This window comes from Lolium perenne, chromosome 5 (genome assembly GCF_019359855.2).
Source record: "Lolium perenne isolate Kyuss_39 chromosome 5, Kyuss_2.0, whole genome shotgun sequence".
Taxonomy (NCBI): Eukaryota; Viridiplantae; Streptophyta; class Magnoliopsida; order Poales; family Poaceae; genus Lolium; species Lolium perenne.
Window position 1 is genome coordinate 146,705,950 of NC_067248.2, and position 17,442 is coordinate 146,723,391.

General features: G+C 44.4%; 2 long non-coding RNA genes across 2 annotated transcripts; both read left to right on the plus strand.

Moving 5' to 3' along the window:
* Positions 1-501: 501 nt before the first annotated feature.
* On the plus strand, positions 502-1,770 carry LOC127300180 (uncharacterized). The gene is made up of 2 exons (XR_007850964.2): positions 502-854; positions 1,246-1,770. It is a non-coding gene; the product is annotated as an uncharacterized lncRNA (long non-coding RNA).
* A 9,164-nt stretch (positions 1,771-10,934) lies between these two features.
* LOC127300179 (uncharacterized) lies at positions 10,935-12,215 on the plus strand. Its single transcript, XR_007850963.2, has 2 exons — positions 10,935-11,299; positions 11,691-12,215. It is a non-coding gene; the product is annotated as an uncharacterized lncRNA (long non-coding RNA).
* The last annotated feature ends 5,227 nt before the right edge of the window (positions 12,216-17,442 follow it).

Sequence of the window (17,442 nt, forward strand, 5' to 3'; positions counted from 1 at the left end):
CATTCGCCAAATCGGCGGATCTTTCCGATCCACTTCTCACATTTCATTTAGAAAACCAAATGCTTTGTATTTGGTTCTCATGCAAGATTTTTGGATAAACCATAACCCATAAAACATTTTAGCAAAAACATAGGAGCCCGACAACTTGCCTGGCCGCGCCCCGACCGACTCGGATATACCGTCAAAGCTTCCTAAATATCCATGGTCGACTCCTAACATTTATTTCAGAGACAAGCTTTAAGCTTTAGTAATTCAAATCCAACAATTACTCCACGAAATCATACCGTGCAAACAATTTCATCTAAGCAAGTGATGCTACATGTGGTTGTGCTAGTGACCTAGTGTTTCGAAAACAAATCATGTGCGCATGTCATGTGTATCAGACCAAAGCTGATATGCACGCCTGCCTGCCTATGTCTACTGTACCAAACAGTGGAAAGGAAATAAACAAATGGCTTGGTGTTGTACATGGTACTCAAAGTGGCTGAGCCTAACTACTACTCGAACGAGTCGTCTCCCTCAGTCCCCATTTCTCTTTCTCTTCCCTAACACACAGATGCACATCAGGTTCGATCTATCTATTCCGACCAACTCCAGCGCCATGGTGAATACCTACAATCTCCTGATGACCTCAACAACTCCATCCCCTCAATCGCTGCTTTCCAAAGCATGGCGCGCGGCCATGGCCGATGCTACTCGCGGCTTCACGCAAGGCCCAGCGACCATGGACGGCGCCGACGCTATCGCGGCCGAGCCTGTCGCGTCCAGGCCGTCGGCACCACGAGAGTAGTGCCGGCCAGACTGCAGGGTGTGGCCGGTGATGATCCCTACTTCTACTCCTGCTCTACAACTACGTAAGTGCTAATCCCCTTCTTTTCTTTTTAAGCATCGGACTAGTACACTACTAGTTGCTTCATGTTTACATGCTAGCACAAATCAAAGTTCCAGTTATAGATAGTCCCTGTAGTGGAGTGCAGTACTAGCGTGAATCTGAATCTAGGTCCTAATTAGTCTTACAAAGCACAAACCAAGACTAGTACAACAATAGTAAGCAATGTCAAATTCCAGATTAATCTTCAGGTCAAGAACATGCAAGGCAGAGGAAGTTATTTAACATGCATTAGTTATCAAAGTGTCGTGAGCCCTCTAATTCAATCTAGCTATTACAGATTTTAGTGCAGTAAGAAGAAGAGACACTGGACATCATCATCTGAAATCAATTTATTCCCTTTTTGTACATTTCAGGCAAGAGAGCATGAAGAGGAAGATGTTACAAGTGCAAGGTAACAACACAAGCAGGTGGCCGTGCTACTACCTGATGAAACACCACGAAGGATCAATCAGAGATGCCCAACAATGACTATGCAAGGATACTAGATGTGGTGGGGAAAAGTGGTAGTCTGAGAGAGAGGAGTGTGCGGTCGAAAATGTGGAGCAGTGAAAAGGACTGACTATTTATAGTAGGGAGAGGCTAGGTCGGTTTAGCACAATTTGTGCCAGGTGGGCTGCATGCACAGCTTTGATGTACATGCGTGTGTACACTTGTATCTCTTCTAGCTGTAATTTTTACAAGTGGGTGAAAGTGAGCTGGTGTGAGTTGGCTATTACCTTGCCATTAAGCAATTGTAGGCAGGGACTAATTTGTAAATTTCGAATTTTTATTAGGGGATGAAAAGTGAAACTGATGTATAAGAACTTTGTAAGAAAATATTGCTGGGACTTTGGTGATTGAATTTTATTTAATATGAGATTAGCGTGAAATCATGTTTAGTGATATGTGATCAATACTAATGTTGTAAAAATGGTGTTTTTAAATTTTCGGGTTTTCACATCCCTCCCCCCTAAAAAAAAATTTCGTCCTCAAAATTTAGGGTCACACCTCGAAAAGATGGGGATACTTTTCCTTTAGATCACCCTCTTTTTCCCATGTCGCTTCTCGCACTGGATGGTTTCCCCATTGCACCTTGCAATATTTAATTGTTCTATTCCTTAGTTTCTTTTCTTCGGTGTCGAGGATTCGGCTAGGATGCTCTTCGTAGGTTAGATCATTTTGGAGGGTTAGCTCATGTTCCGAGACCCGCTCCAACGGTGGGTTGACGCTCTTGCGTAGTTGAGAAACATGAAAAACATCATGCACCCCTTGCAAGTGTGGTGGTAATTCTATTTTATATGCAACCGTCCCTCTCCTTTTTAAGACCCGATACGGTCCAATATACCGTGGACTTAATTTTCCTTGTACCCCGAAATGCTTGACCCCTTTCATTGGCGAGACTTTAAGATATACGAAGTCACCAGGCTGATATTGAATATCTCGGCGCCCCTTGTCCGCATAACTCTTTTGCCTACTTTGAGCCGTCTTTAATCTCTCTCTAATGATGCGGACTTTTTCCTCGGTTTCTCGGACCAAGTCGGGCGGTAGGAGTTTCTTCTCTCCGGTTTCTACCCAACATATTGGCGTTCGACATCTTCGACCGTATAAGGCCTCAAATGGGGACATACCAATACTAGCTTGGTAACTATTATTGTACGCGAACTCGGCCAAGGGTAGATGCGTGCTCCATGAGACACCAAAATCAAGCACACATGCCCTGAGCATGTCCTCAATTATTTGATTAACTCTCTCAACCTGACCACTAGTCTGGGGATGGTACGCGGTACTAAATTCCAGCTTCGTGCCCAATGCTTCTTGCAATTTTTCCCAAAATTTGGATGTGAACATTGACCCTCAATCTGACACAATTGTGGATGGTGTTCCATGTAGAGCCACAATCCTCTGAATATATAGCTCAGCTAGTTTTTCTCTAGAACATCCAGGGGCTAAAGGGATAAAGTGTGCAGATTTCGTGAGCCGGTCTATTATAACCCATATTAATTCTTCTTTTTTCTTGGTCTTGGGCAAACCGGTGATGAAGTCCATATGGATCTCATCCCATTTCCATTGAGGAATTGGGAGAGGTTGTAATAACCCAGATGGTCGTTGGTGTTCAGCCTTGACCCTCTTGCATGTGTCACACTCATCCACATATTGAGCAATTTCTCTCTTCATATTTCTCCACCAAAATGTGCTCTTAATATCGCGGTACATTTTTGTGCTACCGGGATGTATGGTGTAGGGGGTGGTATGTGCCTCCTTAAGTATTGTTTGTTTAATCTCGGATATGTTTGGCACACATAGTCGGTTTTTATACCATAGTGATCCGTCGTGTCCTACTTGGAATTGTGAAGGCTGACCATCTTGTATTCTGCGTTTTTCCTCGCAGATAAATTCATCCTTGACTTGGTTCTCCTTTATTTGGTCTAATAGATTGGGTACGACCGTTAATGTTGCTAGAATATGCTCAACAGGTTTATGCACGAACTCAACTCCCATCCTTTCCAACTCATTTGTCAGGTGTCTATCAAAGGTTGGGATCTCCATATGGTTGCATGAGGTTTTTCGACTAAGAGCGTCTGCAACCACATTAGCCTTTCCTGGATGGTAGTTAATACCAAGGTCGTAATCCTTGATAAGCTCCAACCATCGTCTTTGCCTCAAGTTCAACTCCTTTTGCGTGAAAATATATTTGAGGCTTTTATGGCCGGTGTATAATTCACAACGATTTCCATACAGGTAGTGCCTCCACATCTTCAAGGCAAAAACCACGGCTGCTAATTCCAAGTCGTGGGTGGGATAATTCTGTTCATGGGGCTTTAGCTGTCGAGAGGCATATGCTATGACCCTCCCATCTTGCATCAGCACACAACCTAACCCGACTCGAGAGGCATCGCAGTAAACTGTGAAAGCTTTGCCCGGCTCAGGAAGAGCTAATACGGGTGTAGTTGTTAGTCGTCTCTTTAGCTCTTGAAAACTATTCTCACACGCTTCGTTCCAAATAAAGGGGGTGCCCTTTTTGAGAAGTTTGGTCATTGGGGCTGCTTTTTGGGAAAACCCCTCTATAAATCGTCGATAATATCCCGCTAGGCCAAGGAAGCTGCGAATTTCAGTTACATTGGTTGGTGGTTCCCATGCCAACACTGCTTCCACCTTAGAAGGATCTACGGCTATCCCTTTTCCTGATATAACGTGTCCTAAGAAGGCCACTTCCTCTAGCCAGAATTCACACTTTTTGAATTTGGCATAGAGTTGTCTCTCTCTCAAGGTTTGAAGCAAACTGCGAAGGTGTTCAGCATGTTCCTCAGTGCTCCGAGAGTATATGAGGATATCGTCGATGAATACTACCACAAACTTATCCAGGTAGGGCATCAGTACTAAGTTCATGAGGTTCATGAAAGCTGCCGGGGCGTTTGTGAGCCCGAATGGAACAACTCTGAATTCGTGGTGCCCGTATCGGGTGACGAAAGCGGTCTTTGGTATATCATCTTCCTTTACTTTTAGTTGGTGGTATCCAGACCGGAGATCTATTTTCAAGAATACGCATGCTCCCTTTAACTGGTCAAACAAATCATCTATCCTGGGTAGGGGATACTTGTTTTTAATGGTTGCTTCGTTCAAGGCCCGATAATCGAAGCACAACCGACTACTTCCGTCTTTTTTCTCAGTGAATAAGGCTGGGGCGGCCCAAGGGGACACACTTGGTCGAATTAGGCCCTTCTCTTCTAGCTCATTTAGTTGCTTTCTTAATTCCTTTAGTTCTCCAGCGGACATGCGATATGGTCGCTTGGATATGGGTGTCGTTCCAGGGACGAGATCAATTGCAAACTCAATTTCCCTGTCTGGCGGCATACCGGGCAATTCTTCCGGAAATACGTCCAAATATTCTCGGACTACAAGGACGTCTTCGGCCCTCTTTGTGTCTAAGGCCGTCAATAGTTCCTTGTTTGGTTTGGTTCTTTTACAACTGAAGGTGATCCATGTACCCTCTGGGCTTCTCAAGGTTATGGACTTTCCTTCGCAATCGAGTTTGGCTCCGTGTCTTGCTAACCAATCCATTCCCAGTATAACGTCTAACCCGCTCAGGGTGATGACGTACATGCTGGCCTTAAAGGTTATATTCTCAATGCATATAGGACGGTTGTGGCAAACATGCTCCACTACTATTAGGCCTCCGGGTGAGTGTACCTCTATATGCTTAGCCAAGGACGTGTGTTCCAAGCTATGCGTCTCAACAAACTGCCGCGAGATGAAAGAGTGTGTTGCCCCCGGGTCAAACAACACGAGACCTATTGCAGGAGGGATTAGTAGGTTACCTGTCACCACATCTGCTGATGCGTCCACTTGTGCCGCATCCATATGAGTTAGACGGACTGGTCCACGTGCTAGACCGCCACGACCACGTCCGCGATTAGCTACCGATGTATTTCCACGTACTTGTGCCTAGTTGGCCTGCCTTTGCAGCTGATTTGGCACAGCTCCACCTGTGCCGGGTTGTTTCTCACCCTTATTCGGACACTCATTTTTGTAATGGCCCTTTAGTCCACACCCATAACATGTGATAGTTTTTGTCGGGCATTCACGAGCCATGTGGGGTCCACTGCATATGTGGCATTTGATAGGAGCCTTGGGAGGTCTAAACACCGGTCTTGACGGTTGGTCGAATGTGGGTTGAGGTGGTCCGGTTATCGGTGGACGGGGTGGTCCGGTCATATAAGGACGGGGTGGTCCATTCATTGGTGTACGAGCGGGGCCCGCAGGACGGCTCCCACTCCTCAGGAGGAACCTCGGGTCCAACCTAGCTCTCTTCCGTCGTTCTTCGTCTACGGCAACTTGTCTGTTCTCAATAAGGATGACCCGGTCCACTAGCTCTTGAAACTCTGTAATCTTTACGGGAGCTATGTGGAGTTGTATGGAGGGGCTCAATCCTTCTATGAATCGATACACCTTCTTGGCCTCGGTGTTTGTGTCATCCGGTGCATAACGGGATAAGTCATTAAACCGGTCTAGGTAGGCTGTAATGGTCCTTGACTCCTACTTAAGGTTTAGGAATTCCTTCCTTTTTATTTCCATTACACTTTCTGGGACGTAATTCTCGCGAAATCTCTTCTTAAATTCGTCCCAAGTAATTATGTGATCTTGGGGGATGATATTTTGCACATTTCTCCACCATGTAGCAGCAGGACCAAATAACTGATGGGTTGCATATCGGACCTTCTCTTGGTCTATGCAACCAACAGTCTGAAGCTTTTGCTCTATGTCCCTCAACCAATCGTCCGCCTCTAACGGGTTAGCCGCAGTCGAAAAGGTTGGAGGTTTAGTCTTTTGGAACTCCCCAATACTAACACCTTGTTCTGGATTTTTGGATTGCTGGCCTCTCACGACACCAAATAGTTGTTCCATAAACTTATTCTGCTGCTCTAGTGAATCTCGACGGGACTGCTCCATCCACTGAAGCATTAGAGCAAATTGATCGGATCCTAGGACATGTGGAGGCAATGGTGGTGGTGGTGGTGGTAATCCTCCGGATGGTAAATCCCCCATGTTCCTTAATGACTCGGGCGCTATTTCTGTCGGGTTTCCGGTGCCTCCGTGCGAGTCACTACCGGACGCCATGGCTACCAACCTGATGGCAAGGCCTAAGTCATTTTACTAACTAGCGTATGGGCAAGAAATTTTAGCAGTGACATTTTGTACAAACAACACACGGGTCAATCGACCTTACTCTAACCATGTGAGCAGTAGTAAATTTTATATATACAAATCAGTTAAATACACCAACTTCCAATTTCGTTCAGGGCACTTTGTTCATTCCAATATCAACAAAGATCAGCTCAAGGTACAAACTTAAATGTGTACGCTGCCGGCCAGTAAGTATACGAGAATAGAGACAGAGAGCTGAAACATGCATGTGCATCGATACAGTTTAGCAATGTATACACAAATGCAAATCCATCTCGTTGAGAACAAAAGAAAGACACCAAGCTAGGAACTAAAAGCATGGGAGCGTAGCAAAAACAAAAAGAAACCTCTATGCATTCACTAGGCCGATCCTTGCAGTAGCTGTAGTAATACGTACAGCAACTTCTTTGCTAAGTATAACAGAAGCATGGTAAAAACAAGGGAAAGGAATTCAGAGATGACATGTAGTGTATCACTCAAGATCATCTAGCAGCAGGATAGCATCACATCATACTTTCACGAGTCCATACAGAAGTACATCACAAGTCCAGAAGTCCATACATCAGCACATCACAAATTACAGGAACATCACAACATCACACACCATCAGGTTATCACGGCTATCTACACGTGTACCTGGAACAAAAGTATACCCCGACTAACTGTCCATCGGGATCAGTCTATCTAGCTACGGCTGTGTAACTCGGGAAGGGTAGCTACGGCTACAAGACCTTTCCAGAGATGTAGATGAACCAAAATGATAGCCTGCACATATCTGCGCCTATCATCTACTAAGTGCTGAGACTACTCTGGGAGGAGCAACTATATAGTAGGCTGCTATAACCTTGCCAGAGCACAAAAGTCAATGAACTACCACCAGCACGTCAGTCCTCCCTAACAAGGGGACTAGGTGGAGTGGTGAGGAGCAAGTCGGGGTCGAGGGCGGCAGTCGGTGGAGGCAGGGACACACTCGCCGCAGGAGGAAGGGAGGTCTCTGCGGCGTTAGACTCAGGTGCGGTGGAGTCGTGGGTGGAGCTAAGGGGGTGCTCGGAAGGAGTGACGTCGGAAGGGACACTAAGGTAGCCGGAAAGATCAGGAGATCCGCGGCCGGTGTCAAGTGCCAGAAGCTCCGAGTAAGTGAGGCCGGCAACCGAGTAACTAGGGGTGTAGTCTGGTGAAGGTGGAGAAGGGTCTGAAGGTGGAGACCCAGCTGGAGAGTGAGGAGTGTACTCGGGAGGTGGTGGAACAGGAGTGGAACTCAGGGTAGCACCAACCTGAGAAGGAGGCTCGACGGTGGCAAGAGACTCCTGGTCAATCGGGTATCCTACCCGGTCTGGAGTGGCAGGAGGAGAACTGTCGACCGGGACAGGGTTGAGGGCCATACCCGGACGGGTGTAGTCCCTCAAGGCAGCAGACAACACGCCGTTCTCCCGCTCAAGCTGGGAGCAACGCCTCTGTAAAGTGTCGACCCGGTCCATCAGGTCCTGAACAAACTGTGGTGTAGGTGGGCGTGTGTAAGGTGTAGAGGAACTAGCGGCAGCTCGAGAGGAGGAACCTCTGAAAACTCTAGGACGAGCTGACTGGTCGACCCGAGTGGGTGGAACTGTAGGGTACAAGGGTGGAAGAGGAGCTGTCGGGGCTGGTGGTGGTACAAACGTGGGAACGACAGGAACACAAGGTGGAAGTGGTGGGACAACCGAAGTGGACGCTAGTGGTGGAGCTGAGGTAGAACTCGCTAACCCCTCCAAGTGGTGAGGCCACTCTGTGATGCCCGCGAGTACAAGTGCGGCGCGATAAGTAGTGAAGATGTGAAATGCCGCCGCTCGTGCCGCTCCCTGAATCGCTAACCCGATGTCATAGTGTGCTGCACTATGCCTAGTAGAAACACCTGCCTCTCCTGGGAGGTACACCGTAACTAGATACCCCATGTCACTAGGGCTCTGGTAAAAAGTGTAGGTCGGCATGGTCATCACACAAATAGCGGCAAGCAGCTGAAGCAAGAACAAAGCATAGCCACCATACTCATGACCCGTACCAGGCAACCTACTCTCCACCATCCTACATTTATCAGAGACAAATTTGATTAGTTATTATAATACAGGAAGAACTTCAACTTAGCATACAATAGTTACACAGTATACTACTACCTGCGTACTACATACGTTTTGATTGCAACGAACCTAGTCGGGCTGCTATTTATTTAGCTAGCAGATTCACAAGTCTTTGTATTGCGGTCAGTTCAGGTTTCTTGTTTTAAATTTTTTTTTTTTTTTTTTTTTTTTTTGAGAAACACAGTACAAACGCAGACGCTCACATACACGCGCATACACTCACCCCTATGAACGCACACACGCACACCCCTACCCCTATGAGCACCTCCGGAAGACTGAGCCGGCGGATTGGATCTTGAAATTGACGAAGTCACCACAGGCGCCTCGCTGTCGACGGGAACGTCGCCTCCCACTGAATGAATATTCCGCCTTTATGAGACACACAGATGTCAAACCTGGGATTTGAACTCTGGTGGGCTGGGGGTACAACCACCCTCCTAACCACCCAACCTCAGGTAGAACACAACACTCTATGCAGATCAAGCATAAAAAAAAAGCAAGAGACAAACAATGGGTTAAGAAAAGATAAGTATTGTAGGGCAAGAATTTGATTTAGGTAAGAAGCGATACTAACTTCCTAACGCTCAGGACAGTCTCCAACTAAGTACATGACTATTTCCTTAGCTTTGCTCTGATACCATCTCTTCTGTGACGCCCCGTTACGTTCGATTAAATCAAGCGTAACGGAAACCGTCACTTCAGAGTTGCGCCAGGACCAGCCAAGGAGAATAGTAGCATGTACATAGTGGAAACTTTCACCGTTTGAAAGCGGTGTCCTTTATTACATCGTCACACAAACTAAGACAATACAATCCCACCCGCTTGAACTACAAGCCTTAAATCTACTCCTCATAGCCTTGGACATCGACTTCCCCATACTCATACTCCACTTCAGCAAAGTCAGAGTCAAAGTCACCACAAGTGCCAGATTCGTCATAAGCACCGGTCTCTATCTCCTCAGAGTTGTCATACATCACGGCCTCTAGAAAACAACGGAGAAAGCAAGGCTGAGCACGTATAAAATACGTACTCCGCAAGTCGCCGGGGGTGGAGGGGTGGCGGGTGATTTAAAAAGGAAAGTAAAAACTCAACGGCTAATGAGCCGTCCCGACCGACAACACTCTTAGGAGAAAAACTTCCCCGATTTCCCGTTTGTTGCAAAACCATATTTTTATTTATGAAATCTGATGGCGGCAAACAACGTGGGATCTTACATCCTGTGTTAGAGGAAAACCCACACGACGCACTTCCAAACCCGGAAGCTGGGAGTGATATCACATTTTACTCTGATCAGAGGTGTACTGCTTTGCCCATAGTGTCACTTGGTCGATTTCGTTCATGCGCTTCCTCGGCGCACAACTTGACCAAGGGACCAAAACCTTTAGCCAGCCCGTACACTACCTCTGCTTTTCCGCCTTGCCTTAATCGCCAAAGGCCCGCGGGTCGAGACCCCTAACCGGCGGTCTCGCCCTAGGGTGACCGTACCTACCCGGCTACAGTCACCTTCTCACCCGTGCAGAGGTAGTTACTTGGCATGGTTAATCGTTTATGCCCGTCCAATTGCATGTCTATGGTCAGTACGGGTTTCGCCGCTTTTGAAGTAAGCGCCAATTGGTTATATTTTTGTTTATTAGATAATCCCTATGTAGAGGAGCCTGACTTCCAAGGCAACCACGGCCGGGATGCTTCCACCAATTCCGGCTCCTCTACCCACCAAATATTCAAAACACAACCCTGCCCGGGTTTTGGTGACATACCTCATACAAACCACCGGATCTGGTCCATTCGCCAAATCGGCGGATCTTTCCGATCCACTTCTCACATTTCATTTAGAAAACCAAATGCTTTGTATTTGGTTCTCATGCAAGATTTTTGGATAAACCATAACCCATAAAACATTTTAGCAAAAACATAGGAGCCCGACAACTTGCCTGGTCCGCTTCGACCGACTCGGATATACCGTCAAAGCTTCCTAAATATCCATGGTCGACTCCTAACATTTATTTCAGAGACAAGCTTTAAGCTTTAGTAATTCAAATCCAACAATTACTCCACGAAATCATACCGTGCAAACAATTTCATCTAAGCAAGTGATGCTACATGTGGTTGTGCTAGTGACCTAGTGTTTCGAAAACAAATCATGTGCGCATGTCATGTGTATCAGACCAAAGCTGATATGCACGCCTGCCTGCCTATGTCTACTGTACCAAACAGTGGAAAGGAAATAAACAAATGGCTTGGTGTTGTACATGGTACTCAAAGTGGCTGAGCCTAACTACTACTCGAACGAGTCGTCTCCCTCAGTCCCCATTTCTCTTTCTCTTCCCTAACACACAGATGCACATCTGGTTCGATCTATCTATTCCGACCAACTCCAGCGCCATGGTGAATACCTACAATCTCCTGATGACCTCAACAACTCCATCCCCTCAATCGCTGCTTTCCAAAGCATGGCGCGCGGCCATGGCCGATGCTACTCGCGGCTTCACGCAAGGCCCAGCGACCATGGACGGCGCCGACGCTATCGCGGCCGAGCCTGTCGCGTCCAGGCCGTCGGCACCACGAGAGTAGTGCCGGCCAGACTGCAGGGTGTGGCCGGTGATGATCCCTACTTCTACTCCTGCTCTACAACTACGTAAGTGCTAATCCCCTTCTTTTCTTTTTAAGCATCGGACTAGTACACTACTAGTTGCTTCATGTTTACATGCTAGCACAAATCAAAGTTCCAGTTATAGATAGTCCCTGTAGTGGAGTGCAGTACTAGCGTGAATCTGAATCTAGGTCCTAATTAGTCTTACAAAGCACAAACCAAGACTAGTACAACAATAGTAAGCAATGTCAAATTCCAGATTAATCTTCAGGTCAAGAACATGCAAGGCAGAGGAAGTTATTTAACATGCATTAGTTATCAAAGTGTCGTGAGCCCTCTAATTCAATCTAGCTATTACAGATTTTAGTGCAGTAAGAAGAAGAGACACTGGACATCATCATCTGAAATCAATTTATTCCCTTTTTGTACATTTCAGGCAAGAGAGCATGAAGAGGAAGATGTTACAAGTGCAAGGTAACAACACAAGCAGGTGGCCGTGCTACTACCTGATGAAACACCACGAAGGATCAATCAGAGATGCCCAACAATGACTATGCAAGGATACTAGATGTGGTGGGGAAAAGTGGTAGTCTGAGAGAGAGGAGTGTGCGGTCGAAAATGTGGAGCAGTGAAAAGGACTGACTATTTATAGTAGGGAGAGGCTAGGTCGGTTTAGCACAATTTGTGCCAGGTGGGCTGCATGCACAGCTTTGATGTACATGCGTGTGTACACTTGTATCTCTTCTAGCTGTAATTTTTACAAGTGGGTAAAAGTGAGCTGGTGTGAGTTGGCTATTACCTTGCCATTAAGCAATTGTAGGCAGGGACTAATTTGTAAATTTCGAATTTTTATTAGGGGATGAAAAGTGAAACTGATGTATAAGAACTTTGTAAGAAAATATTGCTGGGACTTTGGTGATTGAATTTTATTTAATATGAGATTAGCGTGAAATCATGTTTAGTGATATGTGATCAATACTAATGTTGTAAAAATGGTGTTTTTAAATTTTCGGGTTTTCACAATGCATAGTGTACTAATAGTGCCCGCACCTTGTCCTAATTAGCTTGGACTACCTGGATTATCACCGCAATACATATGCTTTAACCAAGTATCACAAAGGGGTACCTCTATGCCGCCTGTACAAAGGTCTAAGGAGAAAGCTCGCATTTGGATTTCTCGCTTTTGATTATTCTCAACTTAGACATCCATACCGGGACAACATAGACAACAGATAATGGACTCCTCTTTTAATGCTTAAGCATTCAACAACAATTAATTCTTTTCTCATTAGAGATTTGAGGATGTTTGTCCAAAACTGAAACTTCCACCATGGATCATGGCTTTAGTTAGCGGCCCAATGTTCTTCTCTAACAATATGCATGCTCAAACCATTCAACTCAGTGTAGATCGCCCTTACTTCAGACAAGACGAACATGCATAGCAACTCACATGAAATTCAACAATGAAAGTTGATGGCGTCCCCAGTAAACATGGTTATCGCACAACAAGCAACTTAATAAGAGATAAAGTGCATAATTACATATTCGATACCACAATAGTTTTTAAGCTATTTGTCCCATGAGCTATATATTGCAAAGGTGAATGATGGAATTTTAAAGGTAGCACTCAAGCAATTTACTTTGGAATGGCGGAAAATACCATGTAGTAGGTAGGTATGGTGGACACAAATGGCATAGTGGTTGGCTCAAGTATTTTGGATGCATGAGAAGTATTCCCTCTCGATACAAGGTTTAGGCTAGCAAGGCTTATTTGAAACAAACACAAGGATGAACCGATGCAGCAAAACTCACATAAAAGACATATTGAAAACATTATAAGACTCTACACCGTCTTCCTTGTTGTTCAAACTCAATACTAGAAATTATCTAGACCTTAGAGAAACCAAATATGCAAACCAAATTTTAGCATGCTCTATGTATTTCTTCATTAATGGGTGCAAAGCATATGATGCAAGAGCTTAATCATGAGCACAACAATTGCCAAGTATCACATTACCCAAAACATTTATAGCAATTACTACATGTATCATTTTCCAATTCCAACCATATAACAATTTAACGAAGGAGAAACTTCGCCATGAATACTATGAGTAGAAATCAAGGACATACTTGTCCATATGCTACAGCGGAGCGTGTCTCTCTCCCATAAAGTGAATGCTAGGATCCATTTTATTCAAACAAAACAAAAACAAAAACAAACCGACGCTCCAAGAAAAAGCACATAAGATGTGATGGAATAAAAATATAGTTTCAGGGGAGGAACCTGATAATGTTGTCGATGAAGAAGGGGATGCCTTGGGCATCCCCAAGCTTAGATGCTTGAGTCTTCTTGATATATGCAGGGGTGAACCACCGGGGCATCCCCAAGCTTAGAGCTTTCACTCTCCTTGATCATGTTGCATCATACTCCTCTCTTGATCCTTGAAAACTTCCTCCACACCAAACTCGAAACAACTCATTAGAGGGTTAGTGCACAATATAAATTAACATATTCAGAGGTGACACAATCATTCTTAACACTTCTGGACATTGCATAATGCTACTGGACATTAGTGGATCAAAGAAATTCATCCAACATAGCAAAAGAGGCAATGCGAAATAAAATGCAGAATCTGTCAAAACAGAACAGTTCGTATTGACGAATTTTAAAATGGCACCAGACTTGCTCAAATGAAAATGCTCAAATTGAATGAAAGTTGCGTACATATCTGAGGATCATGCACGTAAATTGGCTTAATTTTCTGAGCTACCTACAGGGAGGTGGACCCAGATTCGTGACAGCAAAGAAATCTGGAACTGTGCAGTAATCCAAATCTAGTACTTACTTTTCTATCAACGGCTTAACTTGGCACAACAAAACACAAAATTAAGATAAGGAGAGGTTGCTACAGTAGTAAACAACTTCCAAGACACAAAATAAAAACAAAGTACTGTAGGTAAAAACATGGGTTGTCTCCCATAAGCGCTTTTCTTTAACGCCTTTCAGCTAGACGCAGAAAGTGTGTATCAAGTATTATCAAAGTGTGATGCATTCTCAGCGGGGTGCGGAGTTTTCTCAACTAGGCATAGTATAATGGATACATAAGTTTTAGCATCTCCCTTTTCATTAGTCTTAGGCGTGCTACTCTCATCAAACAAATTTTCAGGAACAAGCCAAGCATAGTTATTTTCTAGTGCATCATTCATAGCTAAGAGTTTACATGGTATTGGTGCTTTGATCTCCTCACCGTCATCAATATTATTAGTGTATCTTATTCTATCCATGTCCATTTTTTCAAGGAGACTAACAAAATTAGTATGAGAACCAAGCATGTTAAATTTAGCAAAGACCTTTCTAGCTTCTCTTGCTAGACCACCAAATTCTCTAAGAAGGGTTTCTAAAACAAAATCTTTCTTTACCCCTTCTTCCATATCACCAAGTGTGAGAAACATGTGTTGGATTATAGGATTAAGATTAACAAATTTAGTTTCCAACAGGCGAACTAAATGCGCAGTAGCAATTTCATAAGTAGGCGCAAGGTCTACCAAGTGTCTATCTTCAAAATTTTCAATGGTACTAACATGATTGAAAAATTCTTCTATATTATTTCTCCCAACTATAGACCCACGTCCTACCGGTATGTCTTTTGTGGTAAAATTAAAAGGAAACATGATGAATCAAGTAAGGTAAATGCAAGTAACTAATTTTTTTGTGTTTTTGATATAGCAAACAAGATAGCAAGTAAAGTAAAACTAGCAACTAATTTTTTTGTATTTTGATTTAGTGCAGCAAACAAAGTAGTAAATAAAACTAAGCAAGACAAAAACAAAGTAAAGAGATTGAGAAGTGGAGACTCCCCTTGCAGCGTGTCTTGATCTCCCCGACAACGGCGCCAGAAAAAGAGCTTGATGGCGTGTAACTCACACGTTCGTTGGGAACCCCAAGAGGAAGGTATGATGCGCACAGCAGCAAGTTTTCCCTCAGAAAGAAACCAAGGTTTATCGAACCAGGAGGAGCCAAGAAGCACGTTGAAGGTTGATGGCGGCGGGATGTAGTGCGGCGCAACACCAGGGATTCCGGCGCCAACGTGGAACCTGCACAACACAACCAAAGTACTTTGCCCCAACGAAACAGTGAGGTTGTCAATCTCACCGGCTTGCTGTAACAAAGGATTAACCGTATTGTGTGGAAGATGATTGTTTGCAGAAAACAGTAGAATAGTATTGCAGTAGATTGTATTTCAGTAAAGAGAATTGGACCGGGGTCCACAGTTCACTAGAGGTGTCTCTCCCATAAGACAAACAGCATGTTGGGTGAACAAATTACAGTTGGGCAATTGACAAATAAAGAGAGCATGCCAATGCACATACATATCATGATGAGTATAGTGAGATTTAATTGGGCATTACGACAAAGTACATAGACCGCCATCCAACTGCATCTATGCCTAAAAAGTCCACCTTCAAAGTTATCATCCGAACCCCTCCGGTATTAAGTTGCAAAGAAATAGACAATTGCATTAAGTATGGTGCGTAATGTAATCAACAACTACATCCTTAGACATAGCATCAATGTTTTATCCCTAGTGGCAACAGCACAACACAACCTTAGAACTTTCATCACTTGTCCCGGTGTCAATGCAGGCATGAACCCACTATCGAGCATAAGTACTCCTTCTTGGAGTTACAAGCATCTACTTGGCCAGAGCATCTACTAGTAACGGAAAGCATGCAAGATCATAAATAACACGTAGATATAACTTTGATAATCAACATAACAAGTATTCTCTATTCATCGGATCCCAACAAACGCAACATATAGAATTACAGATAGATGATCTTGATCATGTTAGGCAGCTCACAAGATCCGACAATGATAGCACAATGGGGAGAAGACAACCATCTAGCTACTGCTATGGACCCATAGTCCAGGGGTAGACTACTCACACATCACACCGGAGGCGACCATGGCGGCGTAGAGTCCTCCGGGAGATGATTCCCCTCTCCGGCAGGTGCCGAGGCGATCTCCTGGATCCCCGAGATGGGATCGGCGTTGGCGGCGTCTCACGGAAGGTTTTCCGTATCGTGGCTCTCGTGCGGGGGTTTCGTCACGGAGGCTTTAAGTAGGCGGAAGGGCAAGTCAAGAGGCGGCACGGGGGGCCCACACCATAGGCCGGCGCGGCCAGGGGTGGGGCCGCGCCGCCCTAGGGTTTGGCCACCCCGTGGCCCCTCTTCGTCTCGTCTTCGGACTTCTGGAAGCTTCGTGGAAAAATAGGCCCCTGGGCTTTGATTTCGTCCAATTCCGAGAATATTTCCTTACTAGGATTTCTGAAACCAAAAACAGCAGAAAACAGAATCGGCACTTCGGCATCTTGTTAATAGGTTAGTTCCAGAAAATGCACGAATATGACATAAAGTGTGCATAAAACATGTAGATAACATCAATAATGTGGCATGGAACATAAGAAATTATCGATACGTTGGAGACGTATCAAACTGCATCGAAGGGGGACAGGTTTCTCTCTCGACATCTTACAGGGTTAGGGTTTTGAGAGTGCGATGAACTTGTTCCTACTTGTCTTAATTTGGGTTTTTGAGAAGAGAGAAGTGGAATTGCATTGAAATCATAAGTTGCATGATTGAATTACAAGTTAAGTTGTTTGAATGAATTCAAACCAAATTTGAATTTGAATTTCAAATTCAAACATCAAATGATTATCACATTATTCAAATTTGAGATAATTTAACAAATATTTATCATTAATCAAGATTATAAGTAATACAACAATTACATAAAGCTCATTAAGGAAAACTTGAGCTTTATTGACAATCACACACATAATACATTGTCTTTGCAATATTTAGATTTGAATTATGGAATTACAACACATTACAAGAATTGAAGAAATAGAAAAAGGAAAATTACAAGGAATTTAAATGACCTAAACTACATAGTGATCTTCATGAATTCCTTAATCAAGATGATCTTGAGTTCATCTTGAGCATCTTCTTGATCCATGCACACACACACAACAAACAGAGCATTCAGCCAAGTGGCAAAGCCACTTGGCAGGTTAGCAAATATTACAAAGAGAGGATATGATCAAGTCTCTACCGAGCTGATCCATTCCACCAGCCCAAGTCCCAAGCCACACACACACAGGCAGCACACAAGGCCTGATGCATGT